Source organism: Stegostoma tigrinum, chromosome 11, assembly GCF_030684315.1.
Source record: "Stegostoma tigrinum isolate sSteTig4 chromosome 11, sSteTig4.hap1, whole genome shotgun sequence".
NCBI classification, from domain to species: domain Eukaryota; kingdom Metazoa; phylum Chordata; class Chondrichthyes; order Orectolobiformes; family Stegostomatidae; genus Stegostoma; species Stegostoma tigrinum.
Window position 1 is genome coordinate 13,910,883 of NC_081364.1, and position 6,000 is coordinate 13,916,882.

The 6,000-nt window shown below is 45.1% G+C and overlaps 1 protein-coding gene across 1 annotated transcript in view; it reads right to left on the reverse strand.

The window, feature by feature from the left end:
• The window catches only part of mst1rb (macrophage stimulating 1 receptor b), a 148,089-nt gene extending 144,405 nt beyond the window's left edge, over positions 1 to 3,684 (reverse strand). The window contains exon 1 of the mRNA XM_059649768.1: positions 3,402 to 3,684. The gene's annotated coding sequence lies outside the window, so the exon portion shown is untranslated. The remainder of the gene's footprint in view (positions 1 to 3,401) is intronic.
• Positions 3,685 to 6,000: the final 2,316 nt, after the last annotated feature.

The window sequence follows — 6,000 nt, forward strand, 5'->3', positions numbered from 1 at the left end:
GAGTAGAGAAGCTGAAATGTCAGGGCTATGAGCTCTGAGGCAGCCATAGCTGAGGCTCAGCTTTGACCAAATTATAACAAGTGTACTCCCTGCCTCACAGACCCCACACTCTCAGACCCTACCGTACCCTTCACCTCCCTCAACCCGTGTACCTCATCCCTGAGGGACCATGATGATTTTCATACCTCAAAATGGAATGCAGTGAGAATAGTTTGGGGAGCACGGTTGTTGTATCCGATAGATCCCCTCGTACCCTGAGGACAGCCCCATTAACGCTACTCCCTGTCCCCTACTTAGCATGTTAAAGCAGAAAACAACCCACATGCCTTCATTTTTTCCAACAACGTTTTGTGTGGAATGTTATGGAAAGCTTTCTGAATGCACACACCATTAGTAAACCTTGCTTTGTGTCAACCTTGATAATTATACTCTTCCCTCAAGATATGTAACCAGGTGAGTCATACATGACTTACCTTAAAACAAAACCACACACATCTCCCAGATCACCTCATAATTGTCCAAAGCACTCTGTCACTGATGCTTACTGATAGGTTTCATTAGGTTCCTCACAGCTGCGAAACAGTACGCACTAGCAATCCAACAGGATTCAGATCTTAAATGAGATCAGAGACAGGGAAGAAACTTGGCAGGAAGTGGCACAAAAAAAACAAGAGGCACTCCTTCTCAGCAAGCACATACACTCAGAGAACCTTAAAATTAGTTAGTCATCTCTGCAACTGCCAATTTCAGAAATGTGCAGTATTGCACAATTGTGTCATTGACATCTGCTTGTTAACACTGGGTTTCAACTAAAATAGCACTGGATCTCCCAGGACGGGTTAAAAATACAAACCACACATCCCATAACTGACCACTACTGCAATAAAAAAAGGCTCTAAATATCTCTCCAATTGAGAGAGGTAGGAAAAAGCATAAACTCACAAAGGTTTTAACTGTAAGTGTGATGTAGCAAATTAACTCAGATTGTTAATTCTTCTCTTCAAAATCAGCACAAGCATTTCTTCAGCCTGCACCAGTTGGTAATCCGATTCTAAGAGTTACTCAATAAGATAGTTCCTTCATTCTGGGCATTACAAAATATTTGTAGATTTGTGACCTCAATTCATAGTTGCGATTGGGAACATAAAAGTCTTTCTCATCCATAAACCCAGGAGGGTCTTACCTTCAACAGCCAGCATTAAAAGCTCTGACTAGCTGAAAGTTCATATTAACTTGCACCAGGGGAAATCTGAAAGCTTACAGAAAGCTTTAAGAAGGGGAGAGAATAGAGTTAAAGTGGTTGTACTCACAGTAGAAGGGAATTTTTAGGATACAACAACAACAATGCTTCCCAAACTTTTCTCACTGCGTTCCATTTTGAAGCAGGAAAATCATCACAGTCCCTCAGGGACAAGACACCTGGGTGGATGGAGGGGTTGGGGAGGGGATAGTAGGGTCTGAGAGTGCGGGTCTGTGAGGCAGGGAGTACGCTTGCTACATACTTTGGCCAAAGCTATACCTCAGCGATTGCTGTTTCAGAGCTAAAGATTTAAGAACAGTCCCAGCTCCCAAAAGGGTTACAAATGGATCTGACTAACCAGTTTGAACCACAGGTAGAATCTGGCCCAGGACAGATGGCTGTTAAGGCTGGTTCATTAAGCCTGAGACAAGACAGATATTTAATCAGTAAGGAAATCTAGAGTTTAAGGGGAGATGGCAGGAAAGTGGAGTTGAGGATTCTCAGATCAGCCCATGGAATGACAGAGCAGACTAAATGAGCCTGTTTCTGCTCTTACAGATATCATTCACAGTAAAACAGGAGGAATAAATAGGGAGAGAGGGGGAGGCGGACCGCAGATGGAGAGAAAAGAAGATAGGTGGAGAGGAGAGTATAGGTGGGGAGGTAGGGAGGGGATAGGTCAGTCCAGGGAAGACGGACAGGTCAAGGAGACGGGATGAGGTTAGTAGGTAGGAAATGGAGGTGCGGCTTGGGGTGGGAGGAAGGGGCTGGGTGAGAGGAAGAACAGTTTAGGGAGGCAGAGACAGGTTGGACTGGTTTTGGGATGTGGACTTCACCAGCTTCAAAATCTCCCCTTCCCCCACCGCATCCCAAAACCAACCCAGTTCGTCCCCTCCCCGCACTGCACCACACAACCAGCCCAGCTCTTCCCCTCCACCCACTGCATCCCAAAACCAGTCCAACCTGTCTCTGCCTCCCTAACCTGTTCTTCTTCTCACCCAGCCCTTCCTCCCACCCCAAGCCTGCACCTCCATCTCCTACCTAATAACCTCATCCCACCTCCTTGACCTGTCCGTCTTCCCTGGACTGACCTATCCCTTCCCTACCTCCCCACCTATACTCTCCTCTCCACCTATCTTCTTTTCTCTCCATCTTCGGTCCGCCTCCCCCTCTCTCCCTATTTATTCCAGAACCCTCACCCCATCCCCCTCTCTGATGAAGGGTCTAGGCCCGAAACGTCAGCTTTTGTGCTCCTGGGATGCTGCTTGGCCTGCTGTGTTCATCCAGCCTCACATTTTATTATCTTGGATTCTCCAGCATCTGCAGTTCCCATTATCACTAAAACAGGAGATATGTTGGTTTGCAAAGATTAAGATGATAGGTATTACTTTCTGAGATGGAGGGGGAAGGGAGCTGTGGTTAACTGGTTCAGTCTTAACAGCAAGGAATGTCCCAGGAGACCCTGACAGTTAAAACATTACAGATTGAGTGATGCCATGGAATGAGTTTACAGATTGACAAAGTCTTGACAATTACTAGCTCAGAAAGAAAGCAGTTAAAAAAATCTCCATTTTGTGTGATTCTCTTGTTCCCTCCCCTCTGATAAAAAAGGTCGGTGCAGACCCTGTACCATGAGGCCACTTGAACCATGATTTAGGAATATCTCTATGCTGGGAGGGGGAGGAAGAAAGGATTAGAAAACTGGAATTGCCAAACCACAGCAAAGCTACGTTATTATATTCAACGGGCAGAATCCAGAATATTTACAACAAGTCTAATCATAAACATCAGATCTTCCCTGCCCATACCCCAAATCCTCGCTCCCTTTCGTTTTCATTTAACTCCAGAATTTGATCTGAGCTAAGAATGCTCCTTTTAGAGGACAAATGAAATCAACCTAACATTGGAAAAACTTTCTGACAAGCCGATCTCCCCCTTCCCCAGTCACCGGGATGTCTTTTTCAAGTTGTTTTGTGTTAAACTTGGAGACCTGTCAACTTCCCGCGCCTTAAGCACAGATTTCCCAGTCTTCCAAGTCCTGAATTTCTTTTGAAAAATAAAAATCAAAGATGCTAATCAGCTTCACGAATCTTTCGCGACTCTTCAGAGTGAAGGTGAACTCTGTGTGTGTGTGTGTGTGTGTGTAAGTAGCGTCACTCACCTTGGTCAGTTTCAGGTCAGTTACAGGATGAAAGCAGCAGAGAGGCTGATCGAGACCGTCTCTTCCGCTGCTTTTCTGTCCTCGCTGTAAAATATACACGTTAACGTCGGCTGGTTTCTTTTCCCTTTGGTTGTCCTTGAGAGGTGGGGACTTGTTCTGTCCCCTCCCCTCCCCTCTCACCTGGAATCGAAGAAGCTCTCCGGCTCTGGATTTGCAGAGCTCTAGGGAGGGGTAAGGTTCTGTTTGTTAGCTCGGGGCGTGCTCTCAGGGCGCCGGGCTGGACTTAGACACTGGCTCCTTTCGAAGCAACTTTCCTAAAACCCTAACTATCACTGCAACTTCTCTCTTGGCTGCAACTTGAGCACAAGTCTCCCCCTTGTGGCAATCACCTCAGTGTGTCGAATTTTATTTTAAACCCTGTTTGGGTATTTATTACAGGTGAGATGTTAACATGGATCTCCTGTCTCAGAGCTTTGGACACAACACTACAACTTGCCACAAGCCCCCCTTACTTCAGTACGTGAAATAATTCTCCCTAAAAATCCTGTTCGAAGATGTTATAACACACTTCAGGGCAGGTTGGATTTGAACCTGGGTCCCCTTTATCAAAGATGGGGACACTGCCACAGTGCCACAGACATCCCTATCCTTCAGCAGGTGGAATATGTTTCCTAAAAACTATCTGTTAGCATACACCTCTGGAGCAAGGGGGATGTTTCTTCGCTCGGAGATCGGGGTAGTATCGTTTGTGCTACGCTTCTGTATTTCATACAAATTATCTCCATGCATGTGCTTGCCACTCACCTTGATTATCTTATGATCCACATCTTTTTTGTGCAATTTTTAATTCTTATTCATTCATAGGAATTGATGCATTGCAAGTAGAAGCACCATTTATGAACTAGATGGTTTGTTAGGCCACTTTTAAAATGAGTGACCAAGTTGCTGGAAAAGCTCAGCCGGTCTGGCAGCATCCGTGAAGGAAAAAACAGTTAACATTTCAGGTCACTGCACCCGAAACGTTAACTTTTTTCCTTCACAGATGCTGCCAGACCGCCTGGGCTATATCAGCAACTTTGTTTTTGTTCCTGATTTACAACATCTTGCAGTTCTTTTGGGTTTTTTTTAAGAGTGACATTGTTGTGGGTCTGGAGTCACATATTGCTGGATTTTCTTCCATAAATGGTCTCAGTCAATCATAGAGTTTTGATTTTAAACAATAATTTAACGCTTAGGACTCACCATTACTGAGACGAGTTTCACATGCCAGATACCAAACCATTGCCCCAGAGCATTGGTCCGTCCAGTTACATCACCAGAACACCAACATCTTTTCAAGGCTGAATGCCTCGTGCAGTGTACGTATATTTGTAATGATAGGTCAGAACCACTTCTGGTCATCCTATTTTAGGAAGGATATTACTAATCCAATGTGCCAGGCTTGTGGACATCACACCTTCAAATCCCACTGTCATAGATTATAATTCTGACTAATTTTCATAGAATTAGAGAATCCCATTCAGCCCAGCGAGTCCACACGATCCATCTGAAGAGCATCCCACCCAGACCCAACCCCTTGTGCAACCTTGCATTTCCCCATTGCTAACACATCTAACCAATACATCCTTGGACACTATGATTAGCACAGCCAATCCACCTAACATGCCCATCTTTGGCAGAGAAACAGAAATTGCTGGAAAAGCTCAGCAGGTCTGGCAGTATATACAACATTACAGCACAGTACAGGCCCTTCGGCCCTTGATGTTGTGCCGACCTGTCATACCGATCTCAAGCACATCTAACCTACACTATTCCATGTACGTCCATATGCTTGTCCAATGATGACTTAAATATACTTAAAGTCAGCGAATCTACTACCGTTGCAGGCAAAACGTTCCATTCCCTTACTACTCTCTGAGTAAAGAAACTACCTCTGACATCTGTCCTATATCTTTCACCCCTCAATTTAAAGCTATGCTCCCTCGTGCTCGCCACCACAATCCTAGGAAAAAGGCTCTCCCTATCTACCCTATCTAACCCTCTGATTATTTTACATGTCTCAATTAAGTCACCTCTCAACCTTCTTCTCTCTAACAAAAATAGCCTCAAGTCCCTCAGTCTTTCCTCGAACCTTCCCTCCATACCAGGCAACATCCTAGTAAATCTCCTCTGCACCCTTTCCAAAGCTTCCATATCCTTCTTATAATGCAGTGACCAGAACTGTACGCAATACTCCAAGTGCGGCTGCACCAGATTTATCCAGCTGCAGCATAACCTCTTGGTTCCGGAACGCGATCCCTCTATTAATCAAAGCTAAAACACAGTATGCCTTCTTAACAGCCCTGTCAACCTGGGTGGCAACTTTCAAGGATCTGTGTACATGGACACCGAGATCTCTCTGTTCATCTACACATCCAAGAATCTTACCATTAGCCCAGTACTTCGCATTCCAGTTACTCCTACCAAAGTGCATCACCTCACACTTGTCCGCATTAAACTCCATTTGCCAACTCTCAGCCCAGCTCTGCAGCTTATCTATGTCTCACTGCAACCTACAACATCCTTCGTCACTATCCACAACTCCACCGACCTTAGTGTC